A 27,811-nucleotide genomic window follows, 5' to 3' on the forward strand; every position below is an offset into this window, starting at 1 on the left:
TATGATGTATGTGCAGGGTGCACCTACAAACAATTCTTGGACTGTAAGCCCATCAACTTCGACGGCACAGGTGGTGCTGTTGCTTTCGTTCGCTGGGCAGAGAAGACTGATTCCACCATCCGCATGAGCAAATGTGCGCTCGACCAGCAGGTCACTTACATCTCAGGGCTGTTTCTAGACGGAGCCCTATCTTGGTGGAACTTACAAGTGCAAACACTAGGCGAAGCTGCTGCCTACGCCCTGACTTGGGCCGAATTGAAAGAGCTTATGCGCAAGAAGTATTGTTCCCGTGCAGAAATTCAAAGGTTGGAGACTGAATTTTGGCACCTAAAGATGGATGGACCAAAGGTTGCAGAATACGTCCAGAGGTTTCATGACCTATCTCAAGTGGTTCCTTATATGGTCACGCCTGAATACAAGCGAATTGAGCGCTTCATTTGGGGGTTAGCTCCCCAAATCATTAGCATGGTAACCTCCGCCAGACCGGCAACTATTACGGAAGCCATTGATTTGAGCGTGGCTCTCACTGAGGAGGCAATTCGTTTAAACAAGTTTGATGAAGTCAAGGCAAAGAAGACAGAGACTCACGTTGAGTCCTCAGGAGATAACAAAAGGAAGTTTTCAAACTTCAAACAGGGCGTCAGTATGGCAGTAAAGAAGGGAAAATCAGCTGGTAGTACCAAGAAAGGGAAAGGGTACCAGGGCACCCAGCCCAAATGCAACAACTGCCAACGCCACCATACTGGCAATTGTAACGTGAAAGTTTGTGAATCTTGTGGAAAACCGGGCCACTCAAAGGAATCAGGTTGGGCTAGTACAGGCCGAGGAGGCCAGGGAGGAAATGTGAATAGACACGATAATCGTGGTGGTTTGGGAAATCGCCCACAAGGGAATAATCGAGGCTACAATGCAAATCAAGCCGGAACTGCCAATCAAAACAACCCGCCAGTTGGGGGCGGTGCGGGAAGTGGAAAAAGGTTAGGATGTTTTCATTGCGGTGACATTGGGCACTTCAAGAAGGATTGCCCAGGATTGAACCAAGCCCGTGGAAGGGTGTTCCAGATCGGTGCACAGGAAGCGCGCCAGGATCCCAACGTTGTCACTGGTACGTTCCCTGTAAATCAACGCTATGCATCTGTTCTGTTTGATACTGGTGCCGACTATAGTTTCATATCACTAGAATTTAAGAATATACTTGGGCTAGCCGCTAATAAGTTAGACATTCCCTACGCAATCGAATTGGCTAATGGAAAGTTGATAGAAGCCAATGATGTGATCAGAGGCTGTGTGATTGAATAGGGAGAACGCGAGTTTACTCTAGATCTACTACCAGTCCAGTTGGGAAGCTTCGACGTGGTAGTAGGGATGGATTGGTTAACGAGTAACAAAGGCTGAGATAGTGTGTCACGAAAAGGTTATTCGTATCCCGACCGGTGATGGTGAGACCATTGTTGTTCATGGAGAAAAGCGTGAGACGCCGTTAAGGATGATTAGCTGCCTGAAAGCAAGGAAGTGTTTGAGGAAAGGATGTGTTGCTTTTCTAGCACACATTGTAGATAAGAAGGCTGCTGAGCCAAAGATCGAAGACATCCCTGTCGTGAGGGATTACCCAGAAGTCTTTCCAGAAGACTTGCCTGGCTTGCCACCTCAAAGGCAAGTGGAGTTTCGCATCGACTTAGTTCCAGGCGCTGCGCCTGTGGCTAAGGCACCATACAGACTTGCTCCGTCTGAGATGCAAGAACTGTCGACACAACTTCAAGAGTTGTTAGACAAGGGTTTTATCCGACCAAGCTTCTCGCCTTGGGGAGCTCCAGTCTTATTTGTCAAGAAGAAGGACGGAAGTTTCCGCATGTGTATTGACTACAGAGAGTTGAACAAGCTGACAATCAAGAATAGGTATCCCCTGCCAAGAATCGATGATCTGTTCGACCAGCTTCAAGGTTCAAGCTTCTATTCAAAGATCGATCTTCGATCCGGATACCATCAACTTCGGATACAGGAGGAGAGTATCCCGACGACAGCTTTCAGAACTCGTTATGGACACTACGAGTTCCTCGTTATGCCGTTTGGTTTAACAAACGCACCTGCAGTGTTCATGGATTTGATGAACCGAGTTTGTAAGCCGTACTTGGATAAGTTCGTGATCGTATTCATCGATGACATCCTGATTTACTCAAGGACGAAGGCTGAGCACGAGCAACATCTTAGAGCCATTCTGGAGCTGCTAAAGAAAGAACAACTGTACGCCAAGTTCTCTAAGTGTGAGTTTTGGCTAAGAGAAGTGCAGTTTCTTGGGCACGTGGTGAATGGAGATGGAATCCACGTGGATCCAACCAAGATCGAGGCGATCAAAGATTGGGAAACGCCAAAGACGCCAACCGAGATTCGGCAATTCTTGGGTTTGGCTGGCTATTATCGAAGGTTCATCGAGAACTTCTCAAAGATCGCTCAACCGTTGACACTCCTCACGCAGAAGGATAAAAAGTTTGATTGGGGAATCAAACAGGATGAAGCGTTTCAAGTGTTGAAGGATAAGCTTTGTAACGCGCCAATCTTAGCTCTACCAGAAGGTACCGACGATTTTGTGGTATATTGCGACGCATCGCGTCAAGGATTGGGTTGTGTGTTGATGCAACGTCAAAAGGTCATTGCTTACGCATCGCGTCAACTGAAAGTGCACGAAAAGAACTATACCACTCACGATTTAGAGCTAGGCGCAGTGGTTTTTGCACTAAAGATCTGGAGACACTACCTGTATGGTACGAAGTGCACAATCTTCACAGATCACAAAAGCCTACAGCATATATTCAACCAGAAGGAGTTGAATATGAGGCAAAGACGATGGGTTGAATTATTGAACGATTACGACTGCGAGATAAAGTATCACCCAGGGAAGGCGAATGTAGTCGCCGATGCCTTAAGTCGTAAGGAAAGGATCAAGCCCCTAAGGGTTAGGGCTATGGAAATGATAATCCAAACCGATCTCTCCTCGCGCGTTCGTGCAGCGCAGAAAGAAGCTCTCAAGAAGGAGAACCTTGAGAAAGAGTATCTCCGTGGGATGGAGAAGGTATTGGTGCCAAACGAGGAAGGAACGTTATGTTTTGGGAAAAGGATTTGGGTTCCTCTATTTGGTGAATTAAGGGAAGTTATTTTCGATGAAGCGCACAAGTCACGGTACTCTATCCACCCGGGATCGGATAAGATGTACCAAGATCTCAAAAATTACTATTGGTGGCCTAGGATGAAAGGCGACGTTGCAATTTACGTGAGCAAATGTTTAACGTGCGCTAAGGTCAAGGCGGAATACCAGAAGCCCTCGGGACTTCTGCAACAACCTGAGATTCCCAAGTGGAAATGGGAACAAATCTCAATGGATTTTGTTACAAAACTGCCAAGAACGCCAAGAGGTCACGATATGATTTGGGTGATTGTTGACCGCCTAACAAAGTCCGCACACTTTCTGCCAATCAAGGAGAAAGACAGTACTAGTAAACTTGCAGAAATTTACTTGAGAGAGATCGTAGCACGACATGGAGTACCCCTCTCGATCATCTCTGATAGAGACGGAAGGTTTGTGTCAAGGATATGGCAATCCTTCCAAGAAGCTTTTGGCTCACAATTGAATCTGAGCACTGCGTTCCATCCGCAAACTGACGGCCAGAGCGAGCGAACGATACAGACTTTGGAAGACATGCTGAGAGCATGTGCTATGGATTTAGGCGGTAGCTGGGATAAACACTTACCTTTGGTCGAATTCTCATACAAAAACAGCTACCACACCAGTATTGGTGTCGCGCCTTTTGAAGCCCTTTATGGACGCAAGTGTCGATCACCACTATGTTGGGCTGACGCAGGTGATAGGCAGCTTGCCGGTCCCGAAATCGTCCAGGAGACGACAGACAAGATTGCGCAGATTCTCAAACGCATCGAAGCCGCTCGCCACAGACAAAAAGCCTACGCGGATCCAAACCGAAAGCATGTGGATTTTCAAGTTGGAGAGATGGTGTTATTGAAGGTATCACCCTGGAAAGGGGTGGCACGCTTTGGGAAGCGTGGGAAGTTAAATCCACGCTACATTGGTCCTTTCAGAATTCTAGAAAGAATTGGAACCGTAGCATACAAGTTGGACCTACCTGCTGAATTAAATGGTGTTCACGATACATTTCATGTATCCAATTTAAAGAAGAGTCCAACTCAAGTTGACGTTGCCATTCCTATCGACGAGATTCATGTTGACGACACGCTCCACTTCGTAGAAGCACCTGTCGAGGTCACAGATTGGAAAGTTAACAGGACCCGCCGAAGCAGCGTCAAACTCGTCAAGGTTCGCTGGAATGCCAGACATGGTCCTGAATACACCTGGGAGCGTGAGGACCGGATGAAAGAGAAATACACCCACTTATTTCCTAAAAACTCTGCATCTACAAGCAGAACTTAAATTTCGGGACGAAATTTATTTAACGGGGGGAGAATGTGACAACCCTCACAAAACCAGGTATCCGTACGACTTAATTAGCTATTAACTGTTGCCTAATTACTGTGCTTAACTGAGATTCTGATAAACTGCTACTTGATTGTTGATACATGTACATGTCTGCATCATACTTTGATTTTTCCTGTCACTACATTAATTATTTACTGAACTCTAGTGACAAACTTGATGCACAAAAAGCACAGTAGCACTAAACGGATACACAGTGAACATGCTGATATAGCCAGCATCAGGCAGACACTGCCTCTAAAGGCCTGAATGAGCCATAGTGTGTGTAAGGATACAAGGGTTGTATGATTACGTCTCTAGGGATAAGATATACAGATTTGGATGTGCCTAAAACATACTTTAAGCACGGAACACAGCACTTTTATTTACACACTAGCTTCTAGCTAATTAATAAAGTGCCAAAATACAAGGAATTATTCCCGACACTTTGCTGAATAAATTGTGTCGCTAAAAATATTACCTACGACGCTTAAAGGATATCTTAAGCACTTTAACGGATTCCTATCCGACCGAACAACCGGACAATACCCGGAACATAAAAATATTGCCAGAATTATTGTTAGTATTTTTCGGAGCCAGTTAGGGTCCCTGATTACCCTAACACCCGTATCATAACGCAATAAACAACTAACGAGGTTAGACCTTTAAGTAACCGACTTAACATAACTGAACTGTAACTGGACAATCGAAAACGAACCGGATACCATTACCATCTAATGGAATCGGCCAAATGGTGGGACCAAGGGAGTACGTCCTTTATTATATTTTATTAGATTATGCGGATATCTAGAACGAGAAACCGATGGACGATAACTAAACTTTTTCTATTTAAACTCTCTCTCTCTCACAATAACACACACACACTCAAGATCACTCTCTCCCTCCCTCTTGCTCCCTCACGGCCGAGAACCCCCACCACCACCCATCCGTTTTTCGGTTCAAGTCTCTACATTCCAAGTGCATACAAGTCTTGAGGATCGCGTACGACGAAGCTTGGAACAAACGGAAGTTGAAGGACCTCGAGCATTTGCTTTTATCCACGCCGTTTTCGACTAGTTTCTTCCCTAGCCTCGAGCTAGAGGTATATTGTTTAAAACTCGTTTTTAGTCGTGTCTAAAGTGGTTAAAAGGATTTTTATCGGTTAAATGTCGGTAACCCGCTTCATGAATCTTTAAAGTCTACTAAAAAGTGAAAATCGTTGGATAAAAGAACATAACGCGTGTAAATGTCGTAGTATTTGAATATGTTGGTTTTTATGGCCCGATCTATGATGTGGTGGCTCTCATCATCGTTTAACCCGACTTTGTTAGGATCACGTATCTTGACATACACTTGTTTCTTTGGTACAAGGGTTAAAAGGTGAAACTCCACCACACGGGAAACATGAACTTGTGTAAAAGTGTTTTAACATGAAAAATAGTATTTAAAACGAGCCGATCTACGTATGTACAAGTGGTATATTCGTAGGACCGGGTGTTGAGAAAATCATGTTTTATAAAAGTTGTATAACAGGTTAACAAATGTGATTTTTATAGTCCACAAGGGTATAAACACTTGTGAAACGAAAGATCCGACAAAATAACAATTTTTATAAAAATTGTCGGAAGTTGTAAAGAGTGATTTGTTCCAAAAACGGGGTTTTTGCAAGAATAAACTATTTTATACATAGATCCACTAAATATAACGAGATCTACATAATAGTTTTAGAAAAACTACAAGTTCATGTAATATTGTGACTTTACATACTAGTCTACGAATTCGAAGTGTTGAAACTTGTTTATTATGTTGGAAATTGATTGATTGAAATAAAAGAAGTGATTTTGTAAAAGAAAATGATACGCTTGAAAGCGTGGCCACCTCCAGTTACAGGGGAAACTCTGGCGAAATTTTCTAAAAATATAACACTTGGAATTATTTACAAGTGTTAGACTACTTTGACATGTTTTCAAATATATTTCGCCACAACTTTATTTATAAATAATCGGAGGTGGGATTTTCACAAAACTAAACGTGATAAATATATATTCGGTAAACATGTTTTGTCACAACACTGTTTATGATTATTTTGTGAAAATGTATAAATATTATTTTTAGAGTAAAAATAATATTTACTAACTTGTCAAACCCAAAATAATACCAACGCTTATACGACAAGCATAAAAGTTACAACGGTAATTTCTATTACCACCTAATCATTAAAACGTAACTTACGCATTACGCGGAAATATTCACCGACACGTATGTTGTCAACGTATTATTTTGGAAAGTATTATGTAAAGAGAAAATATATTATTTTTGAGAAAAATAATTATATTTTGGAAAGAGAAATAAAAATATATTAAGTGGGACTTAATGAGATAGTATAAATACACATGTATTTAAATCCCCCATCCTTGGGAAGGAAAGTAAAATACCAAGTATGTACACGAAACGGTTGTCTAACCGTCTCCTAAAAATGTAAGTTATAAAGCTAAGGCACGGCCATCCGTCTAATAGAATTAGCACCTGTAGGTCGTTGCACAGCTTCGGATATTCGGATTACTTGGTAGAGATACGCATTCACTGTGAGTTCATGTCCCCCTTTTCTCTAACTGTTTTCAGTTTACTTAACTGCGGGGGTGAAATACATGTTACTATGATTTACGAGTACTTTACAACGGTATGTTTAACGTAAGGAGGTGTTATACGATCATGTGAGTGGATAGGAACAACATGGGGCCATTAGTCCTCATGGAGGGACCGAGGGACAGGAGCGGTAGATCTATCTGGGTGTAGCGAGCCCAGCCCCCGGCCAAACTAGAAACGGACCGTGGGGTGACTTTGTCCACATACTTTGCCGTGGCGAAATCTGCTAGGTTTGAGTCTCCCTATTTGCACTTCACATATGTCAGTGGCCTTGCAAACCATTGGTGATCACAAGTCCTCTTACACTGCTACATACCACAACTATTTTTATACCCACAAATGTTTTACATACTCACCTACACGTGAACTCGCTCAACATTATTGTTGATTTTTCAACTCACATGTATTTCAGGAAATTAAACGGATCTGGCACGGTATGGAACGTTTTCCGCTGCACTGGTCATGAAGTCATCAGGGTTTAGGGTTGTGTCTCTTACCTGGACAAGACACAATCCCTAAATCACGTTTATGTTTTGTTATAAGTTGTAATGTTACTAAACAAGTTTATGGTTGCATGTTAAAAACAATGGTATTGTATGATGTTTTCAAAAACTTAATGGATGACTTGCATGGTTTTTAAATTCATATAGCTTTGTTATGATTAAGCTATGGTATTAAGAAGTCACACAAATTAACCACGCTTCCGCAAAGCCAGGGTGTGACAGAGCATCGAGCCTACACGGATCGTTATGAGGAGTTAAGCTTGTTATGCCCGGATATGGTTACACCTTTGGATAAGGCAATCGAAAAGTACACTGATGGCCTCCCTGACTCAATACAAGACATTGTGACTGGTAGCAACCCTACTACAGTTAGATAGGCCATTGAGCTATCTGCAACCTTGACTGAATCAAAGATCAGGAAAGGTAAACTTTTTCGAAAAGGTGACAAGAAACCGGTCGGGGAATCGAACCCAATCGAGGAATCAAAGACCATGGATGAACAGATTGAATCCCCTAAGAAGTCAAAGAAGCGGAAGGCTTCTCAGAACTTCGCCGTGGTCGCTCACAATGGTCAAGCCGTCCCCAACCAACCAGCTCAACCCCCTGCTAGAAAACCATACAATGGAACTGCACCCTTGTGCAACCAATGTAGCCTCCATCATCACGGCAATGTACAGTGCCGCAAATGCCAAACTTGTGGACTCATAGGCCACACAGCAAGAGTCTGCCCAGCTGCAGCTGCGCCAAACCAAGCTGGCAACAATCCTGCTCAAGGTCGTTTTCTACCAGGCTCTTGTTTCAACTGTGGCGAGATGGGTCATTTCCGAAGAAATTGCCCAAAGCTTGCTAATGCAAATCCAGCACTGGGATGAGCACCTGACTGACTAGAAGACAACATCGTTTAGAAATAATCACGTCTTATGTATTATTTTCTTTTGTTGTCAAGGTCCAAGAAACAGTTGTTATCGTTGTTTATAAATAAGTCTTTTATTTACATTGCAATGTATTTCTGTGATTGCATGTATAAACGACATATCCCTTACAATACCGACAATCAAAGAAACCGTATTCCTTGAAGAACAAACTACCACCAAAATTCTCCCATTCTATGATCTCTTAGGTCTTCCACGAAATTCCTAAGTACCCGTTTCTTCTAAGGAAAACGAAATACAAGGCGCAAGTTACAACACATGACGAATACCCAAAGTACCACTATAATTCCTTAATAGGGTACCTAAGGATTTCCCGTATGTCACACCCCCAAAATCCACCTGCGGAGTATCCCCGCTTGGGAGCGTGACTGACCAGGATCAAGCCACCAATCATATAGAACAATATATATAGTAAAGTAATTGCCATTAAACAAAATCAAATGCATATGAAAGGTGTTCCAAAACATAAGTAAGTTATCGTTGTTTAGCGGAAGCGTGTAAATAAAACCCATCATAATAAAGTATCAAATGTCATAAAGTGTTTATCAAGACAATCATGATCCAATCCCACAACGACCAGCTTCTCCCTGTGCAAGCTCCATGAACCTAACGACCTGCAAGGCATGTAACAGAGGATCAACAACTAGTTGAGCGAGTTCACAGAAAGTAAATGTGTAATAGTAAGTTCGTATGTAACATGTGGCTCTACTGGGCCGATAGTACCTTCTATTGGTGGGGGCTTCCCATGTTGTATATCCACTAGACTATTCGTAACCATAAGTGTTCTACATATCCCGAGAACAGTAATACGTACAAGTTTACGTAGGTTTTACGTAAGTAATCCTTCACAACCGAGGATAGGGGTACGCGGAGGTTTACGTAGGTTTTACGTAAGTGCCTGACACAACCGAGGCAGTAGTGAGTATAAGTTCACGTAGGTTTTACGTGAGTGTCCTTCGTAACCTCAGGACAGTGAATAGCACAAGTATACGTAGGTTTTACGTATGTGTCCTGCACAACCGAGGACGATGGTATGGTAGTCTAGTAACAGTGTATGTACGAATCTAGTCAATCTCATTCCTTTAATCCCATTCCCAAGCCCTTGGGAATCCCATGCCTTAGTAAGAGTGTGAACTCACCTTGGTTTACTCGGTATGCTAAGTGGGTGCTCGCAACAATAAATCAATTAATCAAGGCCTAAGGTAATGCATGTATTCACAGTCAGTACATGTTTGTAAGGTTTCGCATGCAAAGTTCGTCACATAGTGTGTATAACAGTTAACATTAAGCACTACAACCAGTTAATCATCTTCATACGATTCAAGGAAGAACATGCGGTTAACATACTTCATCAAGTTATCACACTGAACAGGATTCACACCCTAGAAATATTGCATGTCTAACTGAATTAACTTCTTTACAGCCATAACGGAGTTAATATGTTTAACTGGTTTTACCATCTGACACAGTTTATTAACTAATAGAGTTAACAGGGTTAATAACTTGATCAAGAGTCGAATCATGTGTATAACAAGCAATAGTTGGGTTATCACATACAATAACAATCAAAGTCTCATACTTAAACATGAAGTCGGTCACCCCACACAAGTAAAAGGTCGGACATATTCATATTAAACAAATTCGGACTTAATGTCCTTGTATAAAACTCGGACATCAGTGTGGGGGGGGGGTTAACAAGGTCGGACAAAGGGACATGGTGTCAAAAGTCGGACCAAGAGGACATGGGGGTTAAAACTCGGACCCTAGGTCATGAAAGTCGGACCTTCTTACCTTATTAAAAAGTCGGACCTCCCACTTGTATCAAAAGTCAGACTTATATGTTATTCATTCAGAGTTCGGACTAGGGTGACACTTCCTAAAACTCGGACACATGCATCTTCTAAAAGTCGGACCATGCTTGTCTTTAATCAAAAATCGGACAAAGGATCCAGTCTTAAAAACTCGGACCCTATGTCCACATGTTAGTGACGTTCGGACCCTTTATAACAACAACAAGGTCGGACAAGTTATATCATAAAAATTCGGACAAAGCATGTTCATTCTAAAACTCGGACAAGCTTATCAATTTGAAACTCGGACTTTTATCCATCTATAATAAAAGTCAGACAACAAGCAATCCAAATCAACAAGCAGGTATTCATGCGAAGCAATTGGAACAGTTACGTTCATTCATTCATACGATCTGGAAAACCCTAATTCATACATTCTCAGTGCAAAAACCAAATCAACCAACAATAGGTTTTGACATATCATACATCTAAAACATCAGGCAATCGATTAAACCACTATTCAATATCATTATCATCGTAATCAGAATCAAATCAAAAACCACAGAATATTATATGAAGAACTAGGGTTTACATCCATCAATCAATCAACAAATAAATCACAAACAATGATTAAACAATTACCTTGATTTGATTCTAGATGGATTGGTAATCAAACTTGATGCAAAAGAACTTGTGAATCCAACAATGATGAGAAGATGGTTGTAGAGAGGATTAGAGAATATGAGGGTACGTCTTTTGATTCTTGTGTGATGATTAGTGAATGATTAGGGAAGGAGATTAGGGTTATGAGTTGTTAAAGTTTCACTATTAACCCTAAACACCCTTAAGTATTATTTATTACAGTTTCATCACCACCTTCCAATATTTGTCAAATCTTTCACAAGTAACACATAACCATGCACAATCACAAAAACACTTTATTGAATCAAGACGTATACAATTCCATAGCACTCAATTTTGCAAATAAACAACTAAACAATAAGTGAACGTGCAATAATTGCGAAATAGGAATCTTCGAAATTCGAGTTGTCACACCGTAAGTCCTTAATTGTTGTATACCTTAATTCGAATATGATAATTCCTTGTAATCAAAAAATCGAATTTTGGGAGATCTTTCTATCTTCTCAGATAGATTCCAGTGAACATTGAGACCCGTCGATTGTTTTCCATATCTGTATTCAATCGATAACAAGTTAATAACAAATTATAATCAAGTTAAACAATTATGTGACTTTGTGCTTATGTGTTCCCTTATGTGTTATTGTGTGATCCAAATTATGTTATCCAAATCTTCGTAGAATCTTACATATCCTTATACAAGAAATTCATAGTAGGATACCCAAAGGTATTACTTAAAATCCTCAATGGACTTCTATGTTATAGTTAAGTCCTTTGGATTATAAAGTACTACTTCAAAATTAGACCCCTTGAGTGGTCTAGTTAAACAGATTGATCCAAAAATCTGGTTAGGGATATCATGTGATGATATAACTGAAAGGACTCCTTGGTTGCCTAACTAAGAAGATCCCCTGTCGATCTAATTAAAAGGACCCGATGGAAGTCTAGTCACCCTCATCACAAGTTTGATATCCTTCCCCAAGACATTACAAAACAAACTGTGCGGACTGTGCAAGGGATTACGTAATTATGGATGCATACATAATTATGGAATTTAGAGCACAGGAATCACAACAAGTTCTGTCATGTGTCTAGAGTTAACCCTATTCATTTCCAACTCTGAGGAAGCAACCATTGAAAATGACTCCAATAGTTCATTTTCGTTTCGGAAGATTTACCCGTTGAGGAAATGAATATCCGTTTTGTAATCCTTCATTTCCAACTCTGATGAAGCAACCGTTGAAAATGACTCCGTTAGTGCATTTTCGTTTCTGACGATTTATCCGTTGGGGAAATGAATATCCGTTGTGTAATCCTTCATTTCCAACTCTGATGAAGCAACCGTTGAAAATGACTCCGTTAGTTCATTTTCGTTTCTGAAGATTTATCTGTTGAGGAAATGAATATCCGTTGTGTAATCCTTCATTTCCATTTCTGATGAAGCAACCATTGAAAATGACTCCGTCTGTTCATTTCATTTCTGGAGAATGACCGTTAAGGAAATGACAGGACATTACTTTGCATATCGCTGATGGTTATTGGGCAGAGTCACAAATAGACTCCTACGAATAAATTTCGGGACGAAATTTCCTAAAGTAGGGGAGACTGTGACACCTGTGTCACCGCGACCATCAAACAAATACCAAGCCGATGAAATATCGTATTTCATACTTGGGATCTTGTATAAATATGTGTATCTATTGCACATATCAATTCTTGTTCAATTTCAAACTTTACATCGCTTTCTGGAGAATTACACGCAACCTGGTGCGTAAACGTACTCAGTTTAATGCGACAAATACTTCGGGACATCAACATATACTTAACATACCTTAAATAACCTTTACATAACTTAGAAATAAGTTTTGAAGGCTTTGGTATGGCAAAAACAAGTTAATTCGCTTACAGGGACTAAACTTGACAAACTGTGAAAGTATGCCAATTTGAACTATAATGAACATTCCGGAACATGTCCATAAGTTAAACATACCATAAATATCCTTTACATAGCTTAGAAATAGTCTTTGAAGGGTTTGGTATGCTAAAACAAACTTCTGGATCATTCAGGGACTAAAAGTGTCAAAAAGTGCATAAGTTTTGCACTTTCGCACATAACATACGTTCTGAATACATCCGGACATCCAAAAATTTATGTAAGCATCCTTATATTATGCCTTAGTGTTTAGCATGAGAAAAATTCGTTCGTCGCGTCATTTGGATCGTCTTTCGCGCTTATGCGCATTTCGTCGTAACTAAGCGAACATCGCGATCGTACGGCCAAACGAACCAACACCCGGCATATTTTTGAGCATGTTTCATGTCCACAATGTTTAGGCATCATTTTAGGGCCTTAAAGTTGGCTTTACGGGCCTTAGAAGTGTCGGAAATGGCTTAAATACGCAACAGGGACAAAAACTGCCATTTCTGAAAGTATGTGCATATCAGACAGGCCCAGGCGGCCCGCCTGAGTTTGTGCATATCCTGATGCGGGCCGCATGGCCCCTTCAGTAACAGAAAAGTTGTTTTCTTGCTAAGATTGGCCTTTCAAACACTCCAAAGGGCAATGCCCTTTCACCATCTCAGGAGCTAAGGGTCACATTAAGCCACCACAACATCTTGACAAGTGTAAGGCTTGGATCGTGGCACGATATTCAAGAAACGATCCTAACGGCTTTACTTTTCCTATAAATACCCCCCTTTTGGTGAAAACCCACAAAAATCTGATCAAAAGCTCTAAGTTGGAACCTTTGTTTCATACCTGAGCCATTTTGATCTAGATTAGCATTCGGGGACCCTTCGTAAGTGTTCTTTCGTTCTTTTATTCGCTTTTCGAGTCCGAAAGTCAACGTTTTGTTGACTTTCTACGTTGACCAGCCTATGGTCAACACGAAGTTCATTGGAACTTCATAACGTGAGCGTGATCACGATGGTTATAGTCCATGGCGACTATACCTACTGATTACCACGTTATCTAGGCTCAGTGACGAGTCGTAGTTTCGGCCAAAATGCACATTCTTGCGTATTTTGTAACCAAACTACTCGTGAGCATCAAAGCCGTTTGTTTTGATGCCAAACCTGTTTTCTAAACTCAGTTAAGCATGCCCTAACATGCTTAGCTCGTCACTTTTAGTATAGTGCTTATATAGGGTCGTAAGGTAAACGATCTAAACCATCGCTTATACTTTCGAACCTGGCCCATTTGGTCGATCATTAGGATCCGACCAAACACATTAGGTGACCATAGCTGTAACCTTCCGAGGTTATACCTTGTGGTCACGATGTTAGGCGTTCCAAAAGCGTTATACGCGAACGATGCGTTAAGGTAGCATAAGCTACCTAAAACGGGTTGTAATGGGTCGCAAGCACTTAGGTTAGGTTTCATTTTGGTATGTAGGCTTTGTTAAACCATATTACACAAGCCTCCATACTCGTTTGGTTTACAAACTCGCATACTATCCAATCCTCCGATTTAGGTCCGGTATATTGACATAGCTACCTATTAGGTGCCGTTTGATATTCCGTGATCTCTAGCATTATTTGGTTATTATACAAGAACTACAAAGCAATCTCAGGTGAGTACATTGAACCCCTCTTTTACTGTTTTCCAAACCGTTTTAGGGTGAAATACATGTGCCTACTTGTTACTTTCATGCTTTCCAGTTTTCACATCATATACTTGCTATGTTCGATAGTACATATATAGTACATGATTTCATTGTGTTTATGCTATGTATGTCCATTGTGTGCATACTTAGCACATCACTTTACAATACATTACATGCTATGTATGCCCATTGTGTGCGTACTTAGTACATTGCTTTACATTACATGCTATGTATGCCCATTGTGTGCGTACTTAGTACATTGCCTTACATTACATGCTATGTATGCCCATTGTGTGCGTACTTAGTACTACATTACATGCTATGTATGCCCATTGTGTGCATACTTAGTACATTGTTATACATTACATTTCATGCTATATATGCCCATTGTGTGTATACTTAGTACATGGTTTTACATTGTATTTTTGTTGTTTCATATGCTCATCCAGCATATGAACACATGATGCTACATTTTGAACCATTGTAACCATTTGACTATGTGAACCGTCTTACCCCTTTGATTACATGAACCGTCTGTAACCGTTGAACCGTGTGAACCAGTTGTATCCGTTGACATGATTTACATTTGACAATAGACATTTGACTATACATAAACATTTCCACAATTGTTAAACATTTCATCTTGATGGTTTGGTTTGAGTAAGTGATTAAGTAACGAGGCGTGTGTAATATGATACAAGCATGTTGGATACGCCCTTGGTACTTCCTATATATAAGTGTTTGTATGGTATTACATATCGTAGCGTTATTTGAATCATTTCGATTTGAGACATATGACATTTTATACAAATAACACACTTTTCACGAGACATTATTTTACAAACGACTTATCTTATACAAACACAGTTTACATGGTTATCCGTTTAACCATACAGTGTCCTCTTATTTATACATATCATCTGATCTTATCGTTTTTCAAATGATTTACAAGACAAAGCAAATTACAAGGTTCATGACTAAACATTTTCTCAAACATAAGTCATGAATTCCGTTTTCACAAAACCAATGTATCTCACAGGCATTTTTATGCTGACGTACCTATTTTCACATGTGTTTTCAGGAGATGATGCGTAGGACTTATCAAGACATACTTAGGCGGACCTGTGCCTTAGTGACTTAAAACGAGACAAGAACTAGTTAATTCATGTTATGTACTCTTTGGTTCTTGTTTAAACAATGTATACTTTCATATTTGATCAATAAAACGAAACTTCAATTGCCATGGATTTGAAACAATTGATTCTGTTACAACACTCCCCGACGTTTCCGCCACGTTTTGTATATTCTACGCGGTCGGGGTGTGACAACCGAAGGTGGTAGAATTGAAAAAGAGAACAGAAGAAAAGGTGAAAAAGATGGTTGAAGATTTGAAAAAGAAAGCTTTAGAGGAAGTCAAAGCTGATGCAGATAAAACTGAAAAGAGTTTGGAAGTTAAATCTGAAAAAGATGAAGAAGTTTCAGAAGATATTTCAGAAAGAGCTCCAGTTTTTGATCATTCATGCTCATCTGATGAAGAGTGTGATGATGATAGCAAAAAGGCCGATAATAAACAGATTCTGGAGTTACGCTTGAGTTGTGAAAAGCTGAAATCTGAGAATGATAAACTGTTAAATGATTTGAACAGTTTATCATCAGAAAACAAAATTTTGAAAGAAAAAGAAAAAGACTTTGAAAGCAAAAGAAAATCTTCAGAAAGTGAAGATTTCTGGATAAAACTGGAGAACAAGAATTTGAAAGAAAATGAAACAAGACTTCAAGAACAATTAAAAGTTTTGGAAAATGAAAAATCTGTGCTTGAAAATGTTAAAATTGAAAATGAAAAATTAATCAAGTTACATCTTGAAAGAATATCTCGGCTTGAAAACGAAGCTGAATATTCAAGAAACAAGATTGGTGAACTTGAAAAGAAGTTGAAAGGTTTTGTGACTTCATCAGATAGGTTGAATTTTCCCTGTCCAAAACCAATCAACTCTGTTTCAATAAGTGATAAAGTCACAAATTTTGACAAAGTCAAAATTGAAGATTGTGATGAAATATCTGATGATGAAAAAGAAAAGAAAAGAAAAATATTTTTAGATTTACAAGAAAAATTTCAAAAGACTGTTTTGCAATCTACTGAAATAGGTGAATGCTCGAAGCAAAAATCTGTTAAGAAGAATGCAGAACAGAAACAAAAAGAAAATTTTGAAAAATTCTAAAAATGAAAATAACAGCTCATAAGATAAGTCATCCAATCGTTATGAAAAATCACAAAAATTTAAAAATGAAAACTTACAAAATGTTGGTAATAAGTGGTGCAGGTTTGACCACAGTGCTCAAAAGACAAATCCAGCATTGAAGAGGAGAAATGAGTATAACCAAGCCAAACAATGTTATGATCTGAAGGTTTGGACTGAAAGAAGTGAATGGTATGATAACAGAGTGTGCTACACCTGTGGTATTAGAGGACACATTGCTGTTAATTGTCAAAATTGGAATTATGAAACAAGACGGTGCTATGAATGTCATATCAGAGGACATATTGCCAGAGATTGCCCAAGGAGTTCGATGAGAAGATCGAGGGTTGAATCTCAGAAAATGGTGAAGAAACCAGTCAATGTCAAGCCCAAAGAACAGAAGATTCAAGAACCTAAAGTTCAGGAAACTAAAGTAAAACTTTCACAGGGGCAAAAAGACAGACTGAGGAAAAAGAGGAAGATAGCACGAGAGTATTTGGAAAGAATCTTGTCCTCGGGTTCACCAGTTGGTTCAAATAAAAGTTCTGATGAAATGATTCACTCGATTGCAAAGTCAAGCAAGACGGTTTCATCAGATACAAATTTGAGGACAAAAGAGAAAAAGGAGAAAAAGAAAAGTGTCGGCGATGAATCTGACAGATCAAAGTCAGACAAGCCACACTCGGGCAATGAATCTGATTCCACAAAATCAGAAGAGCCACAACTTGAGGTAAAAAAAGGAAGAAACAATTCCTTTAATGAATGATAAGGATTTTCCACCATTACAAGCCACGAACCGAAAATCAAAAGATGTTGATACTGGAAAAATGTTTAATAGTAATGTTAAACATATTTTTAGTAAGATGGCTGATGGTAAGGAAAAAGAAGTAAAAGAATTTTATGAAGAAAAGAGAAAAGCTCAAAATACGCCTAAGACTGGTCAGGCTTGGGTGTCAAAATTGGTTGGTTGAATTTCTGACTTGCCGTAGCTTCCAGGTTGTTAAGTGTGAAGCAGGTATCGGCATCATTTTTGAGAAATTCACAGGATGGTAACTGTGATATTTCATTTTACTAAGTGGTTAATCAAGGACATTAAGTTGTACTTGATTTTCTACTAGTGATTGTGGTATTTGAATTAACAATGTTAAATTCCTAACCTTTGAGTGGTTGGTAAGCAAACTATGTTTCCAGAAAAACCATTTTGATTAAAACAAACTTAAATGTTTTGAGATCATAATGGGAAAATAGTTTGTTGTAAAAAGGGAGAGTTGATTGAATATGTCGAAACCCTCACGGCTGAACAAACATGATTACTATCACAGATTGAAAAACGGTTTTCTAACTGTCAAGATCAATGGGTTGTAAATCATGGGGGTACTTGATAGTAGATTGTCTGCAAATCAGAACACTTTAAGCAGAAAATGGATGGCGAGACAAAGCTATCAGTATTGGTTTGTCAAATTCCTTTAATGGTTTTGCATTTTAGGGGGAGAAAAATTGTTAGAAAATACAAAAACATTAGAAAATTTGAAAAAGCCAAAAACATGATAAAATTCAAAAAGTTGAGTTTTGCGTAGAAAGAGGAAATGATAGTACATCAGTAGACAGTTACAGTATGCTAAAGAAATGTAATGATTAAATAGCGTTAAACAGTCTCACTAATGATATGCCGATAGGTTTTTATACACTTAGTAAACTTTTTCGGGATATAAACCTAAATTCAAATACTTTGCTTATTTCGTGAGGAACACTACTTGGATATATAGGTAACCCCTAAAATCTCGTTTGAAAGGTCTCGTATTCTAATATACTAGGTTTTTATACTCAATGATGTCTGGGGTATTATTCCGGGACTTCTGCTGAACGGTCGTTCTGACCTAGTCCTTGGCTAATACTTTCACCAAAATGCTTGAAACACAGCATAAACCCTCAGCATGCAGATGAAATAATAAAATTGATAGTCGCTGCTGTTGTAATGCTAAAAGATCCTCTAAAGGGGACATACTGAAAAGTCGAAACTGATATCTCTCTGCGCATACGGAAGTATCGACCTGAGATCCCTCAGTTCTCGCATACCTAATTTATGTACAGATATCATTGTAGTATTCTCACCTGTAAGACTGAATATTGGGATTCTGGATATGGGAGTATATTCAAGAAGTGGGACACATGAATAAGTTTAAGTCTTAAAGCATCTAATTCGTATCCTGAATCAGTTGAAATTTTGTATGAAAATTTAAGTGGATCAGTATATCGACAATCTAAGTGAATTGTTTAATTCTTAATGTGTAACTAAGCTCAACGGTACTTGTGACTTGTCAAAGACTGATATGATCCTCTGACGCATACTCAAACAAAAATATTGTCTGTAAATATGTTTGTATATATTTCTTTACTGCTTTATTTTTTCAGAAAATTCAAAAAGATTTTGATTTCTGTTTTATTTTCGACAACCGATATCTGACATGCTGAGTTTCAAAATCTAAGTAAGCTGATTGTGTTTCTGAAAATAAAACAAGTTCATTAATTTGATACTTGAATTAAAATCAAAAATTTCAAAAACAGTTTGTGATATCTCCAAGGTCGTTAACTTGAACTTGGATGATAAATTGTGAGGGAATTGGATTCTTTAATGCTGCCATATCTATAAAGTTTGTTGATAGGGGGAGTGGATTAGAGAATTTGATTGATGATTTTAAAATGTTGTTATTTATCAAGTGTATGAGTGATTGCAGGAAAAGTCCAGGCTACGATCCCAAAAGCAAAGACTGAGGGGGAGTCTGAAGACAAGCTAAAAGAGAGGATGAGCTTGTAGCTGGAAAGCTAGGTGTCGATCCCTAAAAGCTCAGAAGCTTGATGAGAGGGGGAGCCAGCTGATGATGAAGCTATTGATAATAAGAGCCAGTGATGAGATCTTGGTGAAATGGTTAAAGAGAGAAGATGATCAAAGAGAAAGATTGAAGGATACTTACATTGTTACAATCTGAACAAGAAGGCAGGATGATCAAGACTGAAGAGGTGTCATAACAGAGAATGGTCACTGAAGACTTCGTCAATATCCGAGGGGGAGTCTGTTAGTGCACTACGTCTATTGACTTCGTCTTGTATCATGTAATAGAATAGGATAGGTTAGAATAACCAGTGCACGAGGTTCGAGAAACGAAAGTTGGTGAAATAGCAAGTAGGTCCGCTTATATGGACATTGTCCGTATAAGCGAACCACAAACACATAGGTCCGCTCATGTGGACGTCACTATGAGCGAACCTGACTCAACTATAAATAGTGCACATGTTTAGTTCATTTGGTACGGTTCTGGAAATTGTAACGAAGTGCTGCCAGTTTGCTTTCAGGTTGTAAATGTTATCAGATCAATAAAAGAAAGCATTATATTTAGTTTGAGCATCTGATTCATTGATTCCGCCTTTGAATTAGATAAACAACTCTTCTGATTGACTCATTTAGGGTCAACAACGATCTAACAATTTATAACACAGTAGGTTTTAAAACACAATGAATATATAAAAAATAATCTCATCATTACTTGTTACGTTTGTAGGTAGCATCTAAGGATATAACGTCTCCAAACATATAATAATTCCTCTTCATATCCTCGTCGGCCCAAAAAATGCACTTCAACACACCTTCGTCTATCGTTTCATAATCACAAGAGAAGTTTGGTAAAAACTCCTTTTTCCTCATTAGTCGCTTGACAAACATTTCAGCATCAAACTCTCCGATAAAAAGATTTAATTCTTTCTTGAAATTTTTAAAATCGACTTTGGTCGCACCGGCTTTGTCGAACCCACCATACACTTCCTTCATAATGTTAAATGCACGAACAGGACCAATGTAGAGATTTGACATCTTGTTTATCATCTCTTCATCTGCACGATTAATACCCCTGTTTTCCTTGAGAAGATGTAAATCTTCTTCGTGCACAAAATCATGGTTGTCCGCCTATGTAAAATGATACAGCAAATACTTCTTGTCATCGGTAAGCTTTATTCTGATCGCAGCTTGGCATCCGGTCCTCTTGGATGGTACCCTACGTACCCACCTATCAGACGGCTGTTCAACTAAAGTATCGACCGGTCGAAACTCTTTTTGACCCTCCTTTGAACAAAAAAAAATACTTATTTATAACAATACCACGGTTCTCGTGTTGTGTGCCCTTCCTAACAGTCCAACCTCCAGCTTCTGCATAAGCTTTGTAAAAGTTATACGCAGCATCAACTGTGTCAAATAACATTCCCTCTGCTGGTGTCAACGAAGAGGGTGAATCTTGAATATATCTCTTTGTTCCAGAGTTTGGAGAGACTTGTTCAACATCACCTAATTGGTAATTGGGTGCATCTACAAAACATGACAAAAATGAGCATATAACACATCTGTAAAACACAATGTGATGAAAACAAAAAAAACCCAGGCCAAAGTAAAAAACATACTGACCATGCTACCAACTAATGAACTTATATAACACAACAAACAAAAAAATCTAAGCTGAATACTAAGAAACTTATAGCCATGAGAAAAAACAAAATAATCCAAGTTAAAACACACCATTCAATGAAACTATAAAAAATGTTGACTTCAACCTCAATATCTGTTAAAACACATTATTGGTAAAACACATTACTGTTAAAACACATCATTCAAATGAAACTATAAAAAACATTGACATCAACCTCAATAACTGTTAAAACACATCACAAATAACAGGCTGATGGTTTCTCAGAAAGAGTTTAAAAAAAACATACAACTACAAATATGGAAGTTAAAACACACCATTCAATATCTAAAAAAAAGTGATCTTCAGATTACAAACCATCAGTCACCTTATGTAACCAATAAACACAAAAACCTGAACCTGTATGACTGTTAAAACACAACACCAAGAACAAGCTGATGGTTTGGCATATAAATGACAAATATGGAATTTAAAACACACCATGAAATATCTTAAGAAAAAAAAATTATCTTTAGATTACAAACCATTAGTCACCTTATAGAATCAATAAACACAAAAACCTCAACCTCTCTGGCTGTTAAAACACAGCATCAAGAACAATCTGACGGTTTTGCAGAAAAATGATAATACTCAAAACAAAATACTACAAAAGTAAATAAAAAAAACTGTAATTACCATCTCCACCATCAATGAGTGTGTTCGAAGCCATGATTTTTCACTCTGAAAAATTATAGAATATGAAAGATGCGGGTGAAGAATAGAATGATCGAAATTATTATATATAGATATTGTTGGTGCATCCATCTGTCGACTTCATCTTGTATCGAGTCTCGTATAAAAATAGGTAGTTTAGGGAGCGTAATCCAAGAAAATGGTTTTTAGGAGTGATTCCGCTTGAAATGACATCATGTCATTTCAAGCGAAACCACATATCATTCTGATTCCGCTCGAGTGTATTATCATGATTTCGCTTGAGTTGTTTTGTAGTGATTCCGCTTGAACCGAACATGTTATGTTCAAGCGGAATAGGGTGGCCTATAAATAGGTCAGCTTGGAGCGAAATCATTAACATGGTCTTTCGGTTTGCCACGAAGTGCTGCCGAAGTGTTGTCATGATTGTAAAAGGCATTTTTATCAATAATACAATAGTTTAAAGTGAATACGGCTTGGATAACACTGATTCATTAGTTTCCGCCTCTTGAATTGGTGAATTACTCTTCTGATCGACTCGTTCGGGTCTCAAAACGATACTACAAGTGGTATCAGAGCTCTGGAGGAAGAGTTCTTGCCATTTCAGCTGTATTTTCTGATTTTCTACACCATCTTCTTCAAAATCGAAAATTTTTTACGGTAAAATTGGCTCAAATTTTCACACAACATGCGCAATCATGGTTTGATAAATCCTAGAAACTTTCACAATTAAAATTGAACTAAAAATTGATATTTTTGCTATTCCGCTTGAAATCTGGTTCGATATAATGACGTCATTGTGATTCTGCTTGGAATTGATTCTTATTTCGCTTGAAAAGATGGTGTGATTTCGCTCGAATACACCGATTTCACTTGGATTTCGGGATTCCGCTTGAAATTTTGGTTTAATTCTGCTCGAAAAAGAGGTTCTACTTGAAACTGTGTTTGATTCCGCTTGAGGCAACCCGACTTCGCTTAAAGGATTGATTCCGCTTGAACTTACTTTGTTGATTCCGCTTCAAAAGAAGGTTTCGCTTGAAAGTGTTCTTGGTATTCCGCTTGAAACTTGAAAAGTTGTGAACTTTGGAAAATTGAACGATGGACGACGAGTTCTACAATGCCTTTGTTAGTCCTGTCACAATTACTCAGAATGCTTTGCTTGAAAATGAAACTGGAACAACTCAAAAACCGCCTTGTGACAACTCGACCTTTTGACTTTAAATGCACGTTGACTTTGATCATTGACCATTGACCTTGACTATGTAATTGTTTGACTTGTTGACTTGTAACTGTACATGTTATGTGTTAATGAAACGTACTGTGTTATGCATGTATGTGATTACCATTGTAATGTGAGTATTATGAACAGTTAGACTTAGACTACTGATTAAACCACATTAAACCACATAGTGCCCGACGAATCAGAGCTAGATTCGCCAACAACATCTCAACGAAACAGGAGGCCTGTCTCGCCAAACCCATCTCGACGAAACATGTGTTTCGCCGGCCCAACAGTTTCGCCAAGCCCAGTTCGGCCCAGTTAACTTTAAACGCGTATAGGTTATACGTAATCTCTTCATTTGTCACACTTTTAGCAAAACAGAAACCCTAAGAACTCCTTTGCTCTGTGACGGCGATCTCGCATACCCGAAGCCTAGAATCGACTTAGTTGCTTCCTTGATCCTTTCAGTTAGTCGTTTACGTGTTCATGATTTCTTGATTTATGTTATATCTATGCTTGATTTCCTGGATCATATGTGAATATATGCTTATGGTAATCCCGTACTCGCAACGCATGATTTATCGGTTACAATCTATGAGTATGTATATTGTTAATGATGAATTAGATTACATGATGTTCAGGAGCAATATCTAAATGTTGTTCGTGTTATGGTAATCGGTTTGTGATACGTAAGTTAGGATTCATGTTAGAAGATGGTTGTGATAACATGATTTGATTACGAAGTGATTAAACGATGATTCTATGATTACTGAATGATTGTTGTTTGATCGATAATGATGTGACGGCAGATTAGGGTTTCCTGTGATTTCTGTTGTAACTGATCCATGATTTACGTAACTGGTATATTGACGTAACTGATATTAACGAATCTGAATGTTTGGCGAATTAGAATGCTTGACGAATGTGAATGCCTTGACGAATTTGAATGTTTGACGAAATTGAGTCATTGACGGAATGGAACGCTTGACGAAACAAGGATGTGTTTCGCCAAAGGAGGTTTGACGAAACAGAATATGTTTCGCCAACCCTGTGTTTCGCCAATTGATGTGTTTCGCCGAACTGGATAACCTGCACAGTAATCTGATGTAATTCTGATGTAATTCTGTTAAGTGTTCACTGAGTTAACTAACTGATGTAAACGCTATGCATGACTGGTGTAATGTTGAATAGTGATGTGTACTACTTGATGATCATTGTTGATGCTTATACGTGAACTATATGAAATCAAACTGATTTGAATACGTGCATACTCTAGGACGTGATTGACTTTCTTTGAGCACTTACTTAGCATACCGAGCAAACCCAAGGTGAGTTCACACAGCCAAGGCATGGGTTCCCGGGTGGGGAATGGGATTTGATAGATTGTTATGCACACTCAGATGGTAGAACTTAACGGATACGAACCTACTAGACTAGTAACACTCATTGAACTGATCTTCGCACACCTGCCACGGGTTGGCCGCGATACTATGACATCTTCGCACACCTGCCTTTGGAAGGCCGCGAACTAAACTTACTAACCTTCGCACACCTGCCTGGGAGGCCGCGATACAAATAAACCTAGTCTAGAATAATTGGGATGAACGTCCCCTAATATCTTCGCACACCTGCCTGGGAGGCCGCGATGGGAAATATGATACATGATATAAACGAACGAACTTACTATTACTCATACCATACTATTACTGAACTGTTAACTGTGAACTCGCTCAACTAGTTTGTTGACTCTCTGCTGCATGCCTTGCAGGACCTTAGGTACTTATGGAGCTTGCACTGGAGGAGCGGGTCGTTGTGGGCAATGGATCATGAACGCTATGTTTAAATATTTCGAATATTTGAACTTATGATTTACTTTGGGTTATTTACTTATGCTTCCGCTACTGATACTATGTTTGGTTTGGAACATCAATTGTATTGAATGAGGTTTTACGAACTATTTTATTTATATTATGCTATGTTCAATATGATTGGTGGCTTGATCCTGGTCAGTCACGCTCCCAAGCGGTGATACTCCGCAGGTGGATTTTGGGGGTGTGACAGATTGGTATCAGAGCCATTGGTTATAGAGAACTTGGTTTTAATATGGGAAAACATTTTTTTATTAAAACCAGACTATAACCAGAACAGTGCTCTCAACGATCCACAACGACGCTTCGCTCCACGTGCAAGACTCGACATCCTAGGTAATAAGGTTTATGTTTATTACCTGCTTGCTAGAACTGCTTAGAACTTTGCTCGTAGTATGCTTACCCTACTATTGCTCGCTATCTGTTACTGCTTGAGAACACTTATGTGCTTACACTCTTCTGTCATCACACTATTCGCGAACCTTTCTCACTTATGTTGCCTTTGATGTGAAGATCAATGGCCGCACGAATTAACATGACTCAAGCCCAGCTAGAGGCTCTCGTTGCTGCGGCAGTTGCAGCCGCTCAAGCAGGTAGTATACCCTGCAGTATAGACTAATACTAGGGTCTTTAGATCCTACATTAACTCTCGTATTTAACTTCGTCCTATTCGTACAATAGGTCAACACGCGCAGCAGCCTGTCTGCACATTCAAGAACTTCATGGACTGTCGTCCAAATTCTTTCAGTGGCACCGAGGGGGCAGTGGGACTCCTCCATTGGTTCGAAAATATAGAGTCAGTATTCCAAAATGTGCGAGTGCCCTGAGGCTCGCAAGGTCAAGTATGCAACTGGCACCTTGGAGGGAATAGCGCTAACCTGGTGGAGCGCGCAGGTGCAAATTCTGGGGTTGGCAGCTGCTAACGCCACACCCCGGAACGATTTTAAGGAACTTATCAAGAGAGAGTATTGCACGCGTGAAGATATTCACAAACTGGAAGACGAGCTGTATAACCTGAAAATGGTTGGATCAGAGATTGAAGCGTATACTAAACGGTCAAATGAGCTGGCCGTGCTGTGTCCAACTATGGTGGACCCTCCATACAAGCGCATTGAGTTGTATCTCAAGGGTTTGGCGCCAGAAATCCAGAGCCACGTAACATCGGCTAATCTTGACGACATTCAGGCTATTCAGCGCCTCGCTCACCGCATCACAGATTAGGCAGTGGATCAGAACAGACTGCCAAAACGCATCAGTGCTACCACTACTGCTACTACTACCCCAGCTACTACTTCTGCCACACCCAGCGAGAACAAAAGAAAGTGGGATGGGGATTCCAGCAAGGGATCAGTTTCGGTTCAGTCCCAGACACAGCAGCGTCGCACCAACGACCACCAGAGTCCGAATCAGCAATCATCGGGCAGTCAGGGTCAGAGTGGTTATAGGGGAACTCACCCGTGGTGTAACAGGTGCAACAAACACCACAGGGGAAGATGTCGCAGGGAACGTTGTCAAAGATGCCACAAGCCGGGCCATGAGGCTAAAGATTGTAGAAGCTCGCGACCAGCAAACCAAAACCAGCAACTCCCACCGCCAGCTCCACAGAACCAGCAGCAGCAGCCACAGCGTGGAAACCGGGGATGTTTCCAGTGTGGGGCTGAAGGCCACTACAAACGCGATTGCCCACAGTTGAACCAGAATCGCAACAACAACAACAATCAGGGCAACGGGAACAATAACAATAACAACAACGGGGGAAACAACAACAACAATGGCAACGAAGCTCGGGGTCGTGCTTTTGTGCTAGGTCGGGGTGACGCAGTGAATGATCCCAATGTGGTTATGGGTAAGTTTCTTCTCGATGATATTTATGTTACTGTCTTATTTGATTCGGGTGCTGATACAAGTTATATGTCATTGAAAATGAGTAAATTGTTAAAACGTACACCAACACCCCTAAACACTAAACACGTCGTAGAACTGGCAAATGGTAAAAGTGTAGAAGCGGCACATGTAATCAAGGGTTGTAACATCGTTCTAGCTGGTCAGACTTTCTCGATTGATCTTATACCCATAGTCTTGGGTAGTTTCGACGTAGTCATCGGTATGGATTGGTTATCCCAACATCGCGCAGAGATTTTATGCAAGGAGAAGGTTATCCGTATTCCTCGCTCTAGTAAGGAACCTCTCGAAGTTCAAGGTGACAAGAGTGGTGCTGTGGTTGGCATCATCTCTTTCTTAAAGGCGCAGAAATGTTTACGAAAGGGACACACTGCCATCCTGGCACTTGTCACTGACGCATCAGCAAAGGAAAAGAAGCTGGAGAATATCCCAGTTGTATGTGACTTCCCTCAGGTGTTTCCTGAAGATTTACCCGGTTTACCTCCTCATCGTCAAGTCGAGTTTCAGATTGAGTTAGCTCCTGGAGCAGCACCAAAAGCCCGCGCACCGTATCGTTTAGCTCCAACCGAACTGGAAGAGTTGTCAAAGCAGCTACAAGAACTCTTGGAAAAGGCTTTATTCGTCCAAGCTCTTCACCATGGGGAGCACCAGTACTTTTCGTAAAGAAGAAGGATGGCACTTTCAGGATGTGCATCGACTACCGTGAACTGAACAAGGTGACAGTGAAGAACCGTTATCCTCTTCCGCGTATAGACTACCTATTCGACCAGTTGTAAGGGTCGAGTTACTACTCCAAGATAGACTTGAGGTCGGGTTACCATCAGCTGA

This window comes from Helianthus annuus, chromosome 6 (assembly GCF_002127325.2).
Source record: "Helianthus annuus cultivar XRQ/B chromosome 6, HanXRQr2.0-SUNRISE, whole genome shotgun sequence".
Lineage (NCBI taxonomy): Eukaryota > Viridiplantae > Streptophyta > Magnoliopsida > Asterales > Asteraceae > Helianthus > Helianthus annuus.